Here is a 14,956-nt window from a genome sequence, read left to right as displayed (position 1 = left end):
TTGTCCTTATTTTATGCACAGTAAATACTGTGTTGTGTGGACAGGGTTATACTGTGCATACTGTTGGAAGAGTTGAAAAATTGCAATGTTATAATTGTTGTTCTGCTAGTTGTGAAGTGGCACTGGACCAACAGTGTCAATGGACCAACTGATTATCGTTGCCTTTTAAATGTCTTGATCAAATGTGGACACCATACTCATTATTTTGCCATCTTCCAGCCATGTGGTTAATAAGACCATAAATGCAGTTAGCATGAGCCGTAATATGTCTGATGTATGTTGAACAAAGGCCTTTTTCACTGGTCTTTGTAAATATTGACCACAGATAATGGCTCATCCCTTTACTGGCAGTTCACTGCTGATCTAACAGTCATCCAACACCGAAAGTATATTTTGTTACATTCATTAGATCAGAAAGTGTCGTAAGAACTTGCAGGATGGGAACATTTATTCTAGAGTATAAAAGGTAAATTTTTGCTTCCAAAGGCTTTAGTAACATCTTGTGCTTACTACTAAGCAGCTAATATTTAGCAAGGAAGATGGACTAGGTGTATGGGGCAAGATGACCAGTCTCTTTAGTGCTGACAGAATCTTTGTGTAATGTTAAAGAAAGTTGATGTCTCAATGCCTGTGTGGCATGACTGCCAATAGTTGCATGTTACACTAAATTGAGGTATTTGCTTTTGCTTTCGGATGAGGTTCTTTTGCCTGTTTGCCATTGTATTGCTTAATACATGTTCTTGGTTGCATGCTGAACCATTCATAAATCAGGTGTGCAGTGCTCACATACTTGTGATAGCAAGGTATTCTTAGTGTTTGAACTGGTTTGTGAGGCCTTTTGTGTGTCATACACGTGTGTCATTAAGCAAAGAAAAGATAAAAAAGATGCAATAGTGTAGATCAAAGTCTTGCAAGCAACAGCTGTCGTGTGCCAAGCACATGCTAGGTAGTGCTGTAATACCACACTGCATCAAACAGAGGCTTCATCAAAGACTAGCATCTGCACCTCATTACTGCACCAAATGTGTATTTATGTAAAAACGTTGCGAGGCGAGAAGGTGGTAAAGACTTCCGACGCTGCTCGACGAGTGTCCCGTTCTGATCTTGTCGAAAACCTCCGAGCCGCCCCCAGAGGCACCGGCAACAGTCACCAACGCTGCGCACGTTCGGAGCGACCGCGGGCAAAACGCCGACGGCGTCGAGAATAGTTGTGCGCGTTGCTGGTGCTGCTGCATATCCAAGTTTATACAGCTGATAAAACTACTATCCTTAGTTTGTATAGCTTTCTACTAATTTGCTATCGCAATTGATGCTTTGCCTTTCGGGTGAAACTGCGGCATTTTTTATTGGTTTTAAATTTCTTTAAATATCTTTGCCTCTGAATGATTTTCAAGTTCCCAGTTAAAACCACAAAACAGCCCAGATACGGGCAGCTAAAGATTAAAGAAATTATTAAAGAAATTTTATAGATTGTTACATTAAGAGGCCCTGCACCTTAATACAAGACACATACGAGACAGATTCCGCTTGTTATTATTAAAGGACATCTTCATAATTAAAGATGTCTTCTAGATCCACTTGAGTGAATGGAGTTATCAGTCAAATGCAGCCTAGCTCTGGCAGCCATAATTCTTTTCCTGGTTCGAGCTGTGCTTGTAACCGTGGCATGTACCCACAAGAATCGATGCTAACCGTGCTATAACAGTCATTGCTTGAGCTAAGATGCCTATGTATTATCGGCATGACCTCTGGATAGAGTGGCGGCCCCCCTCCTTCCGTGGTGCTGCCCACTCGAAGGTCACTTGTCCTGTTTTCCCTCTTATCCCCATCAAATTATGTGCTTGTTTCCACCCTCTAATGTGGTCACAGCATCAGTGAATTGTAATTCTGTACCACCAGGTGGTGCCACCAGCCAGTTGGTTAGGCCAATTGCTTGATGGCCTCGATGAATTTGGTTCAAATGCATTGATGCAAGGATCATCGAGTGGGGCTTCTGAATTTCCCACGAGCGGCTAACAACAAAAGAAAAAAATTGTGCAGAAACCATCGATGCTGGTTGTCAATGTAAGCGAATAGCCAGAGCGAGTGAAAGAACGAGAGAATGTTTTGCTTGCTGAGTCCGATGACCACACACCTCCAGCCAACCACGAAAACAACCAACAGAGGCATAGAAAGCTGTTCGCTTTAAAAATTGCACGTTAGGTGTATTTCCCTGTGTCTTCCATCCACCTTAAGACTTCGAGCCTCCTTTTAAAGAGCAACTTTAATTGCCTACCTCCCCTGACTTTGCATGTGTTGCTGGCTTTTCAATTTCTTGCCTTGGCAGCTCAGCAGCGGCTTCCTCAGCGGTTGCCTCTGCGGAGAATGGGTAGTGTGGCTAGCATGGGTAGGGCGAAAGAAGACGTGGCAGTGTGTATGAGATGGAAAACACACATGGTAGCAATTGGCTGGAACACGTTCAGCAGTAATATGTTACTGAGAAGTGTACATAGCGAGCCAGCTGTGCTCTCTTCAGAGAGCACAGCTGGCTTAGCGGCTATTTAACACCTAACGCCTTCCGAGTGCAGCCGAATTCCTGAATCGCTGCAAAATGAAAATGGACTTGGATAACGTATTGTACATATGAAGCAAAGCATGGCGGGGTACACCTAAGAAGTATCCTCTAACACTCTACGATATCAGCGTGTCCTGCGGTACCAATAAGGGGCAGTGTGAGCTTGTGTGTGGTGCAGACAGTGCCTTTTAATAAATAAATGTTCTGTCATAATCGAATGAGTATTTTTACAGATTAGGCTACTCAGCTTTGAAAAAAGATGTGTAAATCGGATACGAATGCGATATGAACAGTTACGAGTAGTGCGACACACCGCATTGCCATCACCGAGACGCATCATGTATGAGGCGTGTATGCAGCTGGGCTACTCTTGCGCTTCCCTCTCAATGTGCTGGGTAATTCAGCAGTGCAACCTTGTCTGCGCATGGAGCTTGTGTTAATACAGTCGGGCACCTCTACAACGAAATAACCAGTATAACGAAAAATAATTCTCTCCTGGTTCTATGGTGAGATGTGCTGTGTGCGACCTTCACAACGAAGTGACCTGTAAAACTAATGATTCTGGAAGTCCTAAGAACTTCGTTATAAAGGTGTTCGACTGTGTGCATTCAGAGCAGTTCGAATATCTATGATGCGGGTTTTATTCTGCCCAAGCACCGGAGAAATCTTCAATTGATTTTTTTTTTTGTCATTGAAGAGTGGCACGTACTAAGTGGCACATAGTTACCCAACTAAGCGCCAAAGATGGTCATTGGAAGGTTGGCGCAAACACAGTGACCCAAGTTGGCATCAAGGGGGTCCACTGAAGAGTGGTGCATACCCAGTGTCACATACCCAGTAATCCAAGATGGTCTGGCGGTTAGTTTCAAACACGATTACCTCAGCCAGGAACCCGATGCTCTAGCCACGGACTTCCCAATGACCTAAGTTAGCGGGGAAACGGTTAGAGACACAGATAGATAGCCCTCGAAAAGTGGGTGAAGTACGCTAAAAATGGTAATCGCATATTATAATAACAAGCGTAAATGGGTATCGCTTCATCGGAGAACGCACACTCGCTGATTTGGAGAATTCACTTGCTGCCATCAGGATAGAATAATGACTTGTATAAAAGCGAAAACGGCGCTTTTCTGCAATTGCGCATCACGTCGTCACTATCAGGAAGGGGAAGCCAGAAGGCGCTCAGTGGCAACACGGTCACATTGTGTTCAAAGATGCCAGGGCCCATGCGGCAGCATCGTAAGTAGTCTGCCCACTATGCGCCAGCGGAACGGAGAAACAAAGCAGTGATTTGAAGTGATGCAAAACGAAGAACGAGAAGCACTGCTTGCTGCTAAGCGTGAAGCAGAACAAGGGATAGGGGCGGTAATAAGAACGAGACGCGTTGCTTTAGCTAAACAAAATGTGGCGTTGCTTGCTGCTAAGCGTGAAGCAGAATAATGGAGTAGCGGCGATAAGAACGAGAAGCGTTGCTTGCTAGTAAGCGTGGAGTGGCTGCGATAAGAATGATCGAGAAGTGTTGCTTGTGCCTAAATATAACGATAAGCACTGCTTGCTAACCGTGAAGCAGAATAACTGGTGGCGATAAGAATGAGAAGAGTTGCTGCTAAGCGTGGAGCAGAACAATGGAATGCAGCGGTGATAAAAACTAGAAGCTGTGCTTGTAGCTAAACACAATGAGAAGTGTTGCTTGCTGCTTAGAGTGAAGCAGAACAACGCAAAGTAGCGGCGATAAGAACGATCGAGAAGCGTTGTTTGCTGCTAAGGGTTAAGTAGAACAATGGAAAGCACCGACAATAAAAATGAGTTTTGCTTGTGGCTAAACATAGCAAGCAACGCTTGCTATGTTTAGCCACAAGCAAAACTATGCTAAGCTATGCTATGCTAAGCGTGAAGCAGAACGGAGAGTGGCAGCGATAAGAACAAGCATTGTTTTCTGCTAAGCGTGAATGGCATAACGAAAAGCGGTGGTGATAAGAACTAGAAGCGTTGCTTGCTGCTAAGTGTGAAGCAGAATAACGTAGAGTGTTGGCGATAAGATGAATGAGAAATGTTGCTCGTGGCTAAACATAATGAGAAACGTTGCTTGTAGGGTGTGTTCAGGTATGGACAGACTTAGGGTGTCCTGATTATTTTTTGTTTTCCGCGAAAATTTTATATGAGGTGGGCAAACGTCTCTGTAGAAAGGAATCAACAAATTTTCAGGAAAAAATAAGTGTGATTCACTAAAGGTGAATAAGAGCATTGTTGCGACTGCAGATTTTACAAGCTTGAAGACCTATCACTCCAAAGATAAAACATCGTACAACGCAAAACATTTTTTTTTTGTAATTTTAAAATACTACAACTACATTATGCTGCCCGCAGTATTTCTTTTTTTTAATTGCCAGATGCTCTTGCAAATAAATAGCCTTAAGAAATAGCACCCGTTAGCGCGGCACCTGAAATAATACATCACCCATACATTCCGCATTTAAGTCTAAAGCTGTTTCACGAAACTGAACTTCCTTTCGTATGCACTGTGATTATCTTTTATTATTAACTGTAAACTACTTTTTCCATTTACAAACTATACATATAGAAAGTAATGGAGGGCTGGCTTTCTGCAGAATGTGAGGTTGTTTCAAAGTTCGCGTATTGTGAGGCTTGAAAAGATTTCATTATGCATGGGCGAAGAGAACGAACTGGCTGTCTCTGTCGTGTGTACTGTTCATTACCTCCAGTGAGGCCAATCCCCCTCGTGGGTATGAGCCATGATTTGAGGCCACAACAACAATCCTTATGAGCCGATATTGAAGCTGCCATCTGAAGGTATTCAATTGCATAACCGTTTTGCAAAGGCTAGTTTTTTGCAGATTTGGAGGACTGCTTTTGCAACAGGATGACCCAACAAAACAGCGGATCAGCTTGTAGCGGACCAGCTGGAAGAACTGGCTATTCCCAGTCAACATGCTACTTAAGATTCATACAGATGTCATGGATTGAACACTGTGTTTGATGCAAGTGCCAGAACAGGCGTTTATTTCAGTAGTTTTCCTCGGTTATTCCCACCATTGAAAATTGTAAACGTCGAGGCGAGCAGCACACGCTAGATGCCTGGCTTTGCAGCAATACGCCTCTTTTGCTGTCGCTTACAATTCCCAGTCAACGCAATAAAGCGGGTAATAGTATAAACAATTCTGATTTACGTTCTAAGCATTTGTCAAAACTAGGCGAGTAGAATAGTAGCATACGACAGATTTATCTCATCTCCTGCTTTGCACTGTCTCCATACCGCTGATATTGGCGATAATGAGAGAGACAGGTATAGACAAAAGAAGCGACGCACTACCTTGCTCTCCTTCGCTTTTACCACACACTCAACATCACATGGGCGTGCTCGTTAAAGTGATGGCGGGTTGGTGTTGGAACAGGCGGGTTTATCTTGGCAGACAAGGCCGGCAAATGCTCTGCCAGTAGCACTCCTTTCAGGGCATGCAGTTTTCACCATACATCTGAAAGTCCACTCTGCCAACAACTGCTCTTGTACTTTGCGCCGGTGCAGGCTTGAACGCGATCTCCAGACGGCTCTTACCTTTGTATGCGGTGTGCATTCGGCCGCTCAGTTTCCGTTGAAGCGATAGACCACACGAACCTTCGCTCGCTTAGGCGGCTGCGCTTGCTGCCAGCGTTTTGACATTGGTTGTCTGCGGTCATCGAGTGTGATCTATGCACGTTTGCTTGTGCGCGCTGACACCACGCTTGTTAATTCAGTTGGTAAGCAAATGTGTCCAAGTTTATGCAGCCGATAAAACTACTGTCCCTACTCCGAATAGCTCTCTACTAATTTGCTATTGCAATTGATGCATCACCTTTCGGGCGAAACTGCGATTTTTTTCTTTTTTTTGTGTTAAGCAGGCAAATTCGACCTCAAGCCACCTCCTCAATTGTAATGACAATGTGAACAGAGCACTGAAGGCACACATTATCCTGGTGGGGCACGACGCGTGGGAGGGTGGACCCCCCCCACATCGGCTGGTGCGCCACTGAAAAGGTCCGATATACATAACGCCCAGCTTACCGCAGTCTGCACAGAACGGAGAAGGCGCGTATCCAGTCTTAATGGCTAAGTTGGCGTGTATCCTGAACGCGTTCCGATTCAAAAAAGAAAAAAAGTAGCGCGGCCCCCGGGTAAGGTAACTGTCATGAGGTGAAACGAGTCACCTCTGCCAAGATTTTCTAAAACCTGGACCAAAATTTCCAGAGAGAGCTAACGTTTTTGGCTTCTGACAAGGTCCCGCCTCGGAACACCCCTTCGTTACAGCCGCAAACAGAAATTGCTTGAATTATTTAGCTAGCATTGATGTCTAGCGGAGGTCATCCGGTTCATTCATGAACGGTCTTTTAACCAGATAAACCGGCTGCAGAACGCCATAGTTTCACGTGCAAGGTTCCTAGAAAAATGGGACAAAGAGGATGAGCAGGCATAATTAACAAGAACAAGAATTCACCCGGCGAGAAGAAGAAAAAGAAGCGGCCATGGAAGAAGCTAACGGCAAGAGTGTTCGAAACACCCGAAGTCGACGGAAAAAATCGCATCACGGAAGCCGAAGGAGCTCAACGAAGCGGGTAAAGTCTCCCGTAAGTACCGTGGCCTTGCCTAACGCGTCCTGCATGATGCGAGAACCGAATAACGACGTTATTGAGTTGCCTCAGTAATGCACGTATATAGTGCAGTTTTGTTGTAATTTTTTTTGCATCAGAACCCGAACACCTCTTTCGCAAATCCGGTCTGCGAACAGTGTGTTGGCTGCTCCGAATTGTTACGTTGCCTGGCAATCGTGTGACTCGCTGCCGTACAGGTTTCTACTGACGACTGCAAATGCGGAGTTTCCGTCCCATCATTTCCCGATCAGTGGGCTTCGCCTAGAAATAATGAGATCTTGAGATACTAAAGAAACGAAACGGGTGTCTTAAGTGTTTGCTTAGCAGTTAGTGCTTTCAGTCGAAAGAATCGCTTAAGACTACTGATTCTTTTTAAAATGCGAAGCATTTCTTTGCCTAGTCGGAGCCAAGATCAAACGCGAGGCTGTTCAAGGTCACAAAGTTTGTCGCTGATGCGCGTGTGCAAAAAGACTGGACTACGCGCGCGCGCAGTCCAGTCCGGCCGTGGCTAGTTGCGCTTTGTTGCGCGTAGGCTTCTAGTTGCAGATACAACAATGAGCCCTCGGAAGTGGAACGTCAGAGTGCAGAGGCTCTGCAGAAACTAAAGAGGTATGCGATGCGTACCGATGTGGCAAGACAGGAGGCGAAGCGACGGATCGACGAGATACACGCGGCCGTAGAGCGCGAGCAAGAAGAGAAACAATTCGCGGCCGAAGAACACCGGCACGCCACGCGAAGGGCCGCTGAACAGGCCGCCTAGACCAAGCGGCGCCGATTGGAGGACCGCCACTTTCGGGACGCAGACGCGTACTTTCAAAAGCACTTTGTCAGGACGAATTTGATGCGGTGTGTAGCACCTGCGACCGCCCATGGTTCCAATCGTACGTCGACAGGGTGTCGCGGTCCGCGCATGTGGCGGTCCTCGAGTGAACGTTTCCCCTGGAATAAGGACGTGAGTTCGTTCGGGCTTTGTGCCAGTAGCATGGAAGAAATGCTTCGCATTGACTTAGCTAATCGTCAAGGGTGGTTTCTGCCGTAATTCTTGCTTCATATTATGGTGGTTGTCGGGGGTAAATTGTGACAGGGACGTACGGATGGATGTATAGAGTGTTGCAGTCCATTTAAGAGCACTTCGTAATTGTTGATGCAGGGTAGTTAACCATGGCAAGCGAATGCTTGAAGCGAGTGATTGTCGTGGTAATGACGTGGTTGGTTTTTCCCAAGAAGAGAAAGTCGATGACAAAGGAAGCCAAAGAAGCTATAGTGCTTGACGTAGCCCTTGGCTTCTGTTTGGCTGCACTCTCGCAAAGACGCTGTAATTCAATAAAACTAAGTTCCGAGCTTCACTTTAGATTTTGTTTTTATTCATCTGACTGTAGTCTTCATTGAAGAGTCCGCGATCTGGAATCTCGTCGGGCGCTCTCGCGCAGTTACGTCAGTCCAGTCCGCGAGCACCGACACAAGCGGTAAGTACCATATTGCGCTCTTGATCTTGACTTTGCGATGGCACGTCTGAAAAGCCCCGCCTGCATGCCCTCTCTTGGAAAGAACCTATATCAATCTCCTATAGACCATAGACATAGATCAAACACCCATAGACCATATATCAATAGATCACAGGTCACCGCAGCGGTGGCGAAATGATTGACCGTATGTCTCGTGTGCGGGAGGTACTCGGATCGAATTCCAGTGCTGTCCGGAACCCACCGGTCTTTTCAAATGGGCAGAGATGTCCCCCTGCTTGGCGCTCGGCCTTTTCACAAGGGGTTCTCATCTTAAAAGGGAGCCCTACATAGATTGAAAGGGCTATGGGCGCCTCTTGTCCCACCACAGCAATAATCAAATAGTCGAGCTTAGGCAGACTAGTGCTGACGCCGGATACCTACCGATGCAATTGGTACTTGCGCGCTCCCACCCGGTGCTCGGCGAATACATGGGAGCTCCACGCTTGGGAAATAAGGTTGGTAATATCGATAAGTGAATAATCGATTAAATGCATCCCGCAAGACGATTATTCTTCATCAATGTCCGCCATTCATTTAATTGATTAGACCTGTTCGATTAGTGGTTTTCGATTGACAGGAGTGGCGCGAAAATTTTGAAATTGTACTGGAATAGCGGTGCACAAGCAGTGAATGTGCGGCTGTGATAGAGACTGTCGACTGTATTTAGAGTCCCGAGTGAGGCCGAGATGAGCGCTTCCCCACACTGCACACGCCACCACACCGTCCGGAGCCGGAGGCTTGACATATATCCCTCGCAATTCAAGGCATACTATAGCAACCCAGTCAATGATCGTCGTGCCACTACCAGTCCACCAAAGATGTGGCACAGCATGCGCGCCGGTTTGGAGCATGTATTTTTAATTTATTTTAACACGAAAGTGTTTTATGCCGGGGTCCACCAAGACTTCACTGACGTATTTCCGTCACGGAAATACGTCAGCTTACAATGTACACGAAGATAATACAAAGAAAGAAACCAGAAGAAAAAGTTCCACAAACATGGAAAATTTGGAAAACGAACCCACGACCTCTCGGTCCGCGACGATAGATCGCCGAGCGTTTAACCCATTGCGCCACAAACGCATTTGCAGAGAGCTACACAGACGCGCCTTATATATCTAACACTCCTCCGTGTACCCGCGCTCTTGCTCGGGGCGGTGCCGCCGCCTACGAGCAGAAAAGAGAAGTACTGCATTATGACACTAACGCGCACCGACAGTGAACGCTTCGGTGGTCTCAGCACTACGACGCCTCGATGCCAGCATTCGAAGGGACGCTGGCATCAAGAAGCACTACCAACGTGCTTGACTAGGTGGCGTTCACCGTACTCAGCACAGCTGAGCGTGGCCTCCGCAATTAGCTCTGAAAATGTTTCTGAAGTTGATCGCGGAGGCTGCAATTACGACGCGCTGTACGCGCTGATTTGACTCGGTGACGATTCAGTTACGTGCTTTGTCTTGCGCGTTGTATTAGTGTGTCAGTTACGTGCTTCGTCTTTCGCGTTGTGCTAGCGTGTGCAGCGTAGTGCAGCTTCCATATGCACGACGGTTGCTCATGGTCATCGACGTTGCTAGTCGTGATGGAGGAGACGTGCCACCAGGCGTCAGCGTGGGTGCATCAACGCCTAAGGGCGCTTTAGCCACAAAACACCAATAGACATTATATATCAATGTGCAATAAACATTACACTACTTCTGTGAAGACACGTTTCACTTTCGTGTTCTATACCGATTCCTATATAAGAGGGATCAACCACATTTTTTTATTTATTTAGAGACCCTGAGGGCCCACAAGGGGCATTACATAGAGGGGGGGGGGGGGGGGCATAAAGCATAACACAATTTTTATAAACAACAGGGCATTGCAGGTGGTTAATACAGCACTTTGGTGCAACAGACATAACGATGGAGTTCCTGTCGATTCCAGCAACTCTACAGCGTCCGGTTACTTATTTTTGTCTGCTGGTTGTGTGGCCATTCAAAGAACGTGTTGGTTTCACCCGAACATCCAGCCAATTGAAATTCCTTCGCTCTGCAGAAAAGAGCATGTGGTTTAAAGTCTTGAACCAGTAATTTTCTTTTCCCCTGTGCATATTGCAATTTCTTGCATATTTCAGTTGGACTTCACCTTTATCTTTCACCATTTTTTCTTATTTCTTGTTCAACTGTACTGTACATGGATTCACTAGTGCCATGTTTAATTCTCCACGAAGTGCCATTTTATAACATATATTGCTTATCTTTTCAAAAGCCACTAGTGCCAACTATATTTAGTCTTTAACAAGTTAAACATTATACTTTGTTAAACGTTTATACACTTGTGTTTCAAACTTGGCTCCACCTCTCAAACATTAAAATAAGCTCTAAGAGTAGATGACTGTGTTTCAACCTGTTTAAAAGTGCCCGGCGAGAATTTCGATTAATCAGTTAATGAAATCAGTGATGAAAAAACCCTGCGTCGAAAGCGATTAATCGATTGAAGGCTTAAATGATGAAAGAATAATCGTTAATCGAATAATAGGTTAATCGACATCCCTCATGGGAAGGACACCCGCCAATAGGTCCAACCATATATATACGTCCTGGGGTAGAGCATCCGCTACAGTCGTGGGAGGTTCTGTAATACATGCGTCGACGGCTACCTACCGGTAATATTGGCACAAACGCGCTGCCTGGCCTGGTGTTCGGCCATTTCACGGGGACCTCAACGCTTGGGCATTAATTACTGGCATGGACCGGCAGGCATCCTTTTAAACCGCAGCGATGACCTTGTGCTAGAGCATCCGCCTCGTATCCGGGATGTATTGGGTTAAAATCCCGGTGCCGCCGGAAACCCACCGGATTTTTTTAATTGGTATAGAGATGTTCCCCGGTATGGTTCTCGACTACTTGCGGTGGTTCGCCTCTCGAAAGGGGGCCTATATAGAGATTGTGCGTGGTCTCTGGGCGCCTGTGTCCAACCACAGATGACCTTGTTGAAGAGCATCCGCCGCGGCTGTTGGAGGAAGACTAGAGCAGACTACCGGTAAAACAGGCACACGAGCGCTCCTGGCCAGGTGCTCAGCAATTTCACGGGGACCTCAACGCTTGGGAAGGGCCGTGTGCTCTCAACCGGAGGGCGTTCCCACCTTATAGGTGCGTTGGGACGCCACGTGGGAAATGGCCGCCATGGGAGTCGCCCACACCTCCTTTTACAGCAAAGCTGAATATGACTAGGATCCCTGGATTTCTGCGTCTCCGTCGACAGAAAACTCAACCAATCACAGCGGAAAGCGCGCGCCGCGTGCGCCGCTTAGTTCCTTGCAGAACCACCAAATGGCGCCCGCCTCCTCGCATTCGCGGCAGCTGCGCCGCCGGCCGTGCGAGGGAAAGAAAAAAAAAGAAGAATCAGAAAGCTCACCTTTGCGCAAAGCGTTCGCCGGAAGCGTTTCCCGGTAAATATTACGGTTGCATAAGCTGCAGTTGCCGGGAAGCGGCAACTGTTGCATACGAAGCAGGGAGCGACGTCACTATACACTTTCATATGTGAAAGAAAAACCTGCCTAGCAATGATTTCATTTGTGTTGTTATAGCGCTATGGAAAGGCCACGCATAGTTAGGGCTCCCGAAGAGCAGCATGAACACGATGAGCGTCGACCGGAACAGCAATGTCAGTATGCGCAACGCAGTGGTTCCTGCCCAAAGCAAGCCATGCACAGTTATAGGACGCCTGAAGTGCAGCGCGAATACGATGAGCGACGAAAGGAACTGCAAAGTCAATATGCACAACTGCACAATAGGCAATTGCAGCTTATGCAATCGTAATCTTTACCGGGAATTAAACGGTTGCGGCGAACTGCAGCAGAACTGATAGTTGGGCGATTTCAATATGGGTTGCGGCGAACGCGAGTATTCTAGTTTTTACACCCGCCGTGGTTGCTCAGTGGCTATGGTGTTGGGCTGCTGAGCACGAGGTCGCGGAATCGAATCCCGGCCACGGCAGCCACATCTCGATCGGGGCGAAATGCGAAAACACCCGCGTACTTAGATTTAGACGCACGTTAAAGAACCCCAGGTGGTTCAAATATCCGGATTCCCCCACTACGGCGTGCCTCATAATCAGATCGTGGTTTTGGCACGTAAAAACCCATAATTTTTTAGTTCTTTTTACAGCGAAGCTGTTAGGGGCTAGGTTCCCCAGGATCGTGTCCGCATGTAGAAAAAACTATCATCATCAGCACAGGCTTTGACTCCATGTGCGTAGTGGTTTCCCGCAAGTTGTGCCTTATTAGCGCAGGTGTCAACACGGATGATGGATGGCCCATTGTTATACCCCTCGCCACCGCCGATGCCTCTTTCACAAGTTTCACGATACTCGGTGGCGGCACGTCCCACCAGTCGTTGTGCCCCTTTGTCTCGTGACGTAGAGATCGAGTTAGCGCTGTTATCAACAGCTGCCCTTTGGACTCGCTATGGGACGGACGCTCGTTTAACCACATCTTCGAGGATCCTGGCGTCAGGATCCTGATGATGCCGTGCAGTGTGTCGCGGCTATGAACGCTGTGGCTCATACGCTAGTACTATCACGATGGGGCGGACTTGGCGCAGCAAACGCACTACTTGGCCATCGCGCCAGGCGAAAACAAGACGCCAGTGTCCTTGCACTTTGACGAACATGCAATATAGTCAATAATGATAATATGTAAATTCACTACAGCAATATTCACTATAGCAGACCCACCATATTCACAGCTTTGCTGGCTTCCATCTTCACAGTTGTGGAAGGGCTCTGATTTCTTTTCTTTCCCTCATACGGCCGCCGCTGCCGCAGTGCGCGGAGGCGAGCGCCATCTGTTGGTGCTGCAAGGAACCCAGCGGTTGTTGGTGCTGTTGTTGGAATCCAGCGGTGTTGGTGCTGCAAGGAACCCAATCGCAGCGACTTCCGCTGTGATTGGTTGAGTTTTCCGTCGACGGAGACTAAGAAATTCCGGGATCCTAGTTAGACAGTTTCGCTGTAAAAACATAGGCACATATAGTCCCGCATTCACAAAAGCCTCATAAGCTGGACTTGTTGACAAGATATAATTTTAGTCAATACCGATGTTGGAAATATTAGCGAAGGCAGCCAGGCAATGGCAAGGATCACTTACGAACGAAATTCTTTGCGAATGCGGCTCCAGAAGCGCGCACAGTGCCGCGACTAAGCAGCTGGATACGGTACAAGTATTAACCTATACTTATAACAACAACGCAACAATGCCACGGCAAATACTCTGAACGAAAATTCAGCTCGTATTCACGAACCATCTATAAGACCGTCTTCCCATTGGCTGGGAAGACGCTCTTAGAGATGTGCTCCCGCCAGTGTCATAAGTGCGATCGCTGTGATAACCGGACCGTCACCTTGGCGATATTCAATCGTGGACCGCATTTGATAAAATGTTTTGTGACTCGTGGTCCAGGGGCCGTATTCTGTAACGCTTCGGTTTTCGAAGGATTCGGTTTGGCGGTGGCGTCACATTGGGGCGGTCCCTTGACGTAATGAAAACAAGTGAAAGGACAGAGACCAATCGGTGCGAAGGTTTCTTTTTGTGGCAGTGAACGTCACAAACCGAGTAAAAATATAGCAATTTACGAGCGCTTCTTGGTAAATAAAAATAATTTGTTCATGGTATTGATGAGGTTTACGTTTTTCATCATGAAACGTGTGCGAGTTGCACTGGCGGTGAGTGACTTAACGAATTTTGTTTACTTCGGTTGACCCATTTATGCCGCTAGGTGGGACGTCGTACGCTAACTTCGCGTTGCGGCCAAAATACACACTCAAGTTCCTCGCACAGTCGGAGCGCTGTCTCTTTTAAGAATCTGAATTGTCGCCGGAATCCCTCGTCTGTCAACTCAAAGGCGTCTTGTCGACGTCGAGGTTGTCGCTGTCTATCACTGAGGCTCGCTAAAAGCACGATAACAGGCGCAACAGGCACCGCGCACGCCGTCATTTTGCTCCGAGTGCCGCGATCTCGCCCGTGCACACGGCACGCACAGGCTCTGCACACAGCACACCGCGCTTCGGATCAGACCGAAGCAGCGCGCGCGGCTTCGCTTCGTAGCAGACGACAAATTCGGTTTTCGCGTGATTGACATGTGCGTGACGTCATCAAAAAATGCGTTCGCGCCCTGAGGCGATGGCGTCACCCAGGCGGCGACCAATCGCTGCACGCAAACCGAATCCTTCGAAAACCGAAGCGTTACAGAATACGGCCCCTGGTGTTCGCCAG

This window comes from Dermacentor silvarum, chromosome 6 (genome assembly GCF_013339745.2).
Source record: "Dermacentor silvarum isolate Dsil-2018 chromosome 6, BIME_Dsil_1.4, whole genome shotgun sequence".
NCBI classification, from domain to species: Eukaryota; Metazoa; Arthropoda; class Arachnida; order Ixodida; family Ixodidae; genus Dermacentor; species Dermacentor silvarum.
This window is presented reverse-complemented; position numbering follows the sequence as displayed.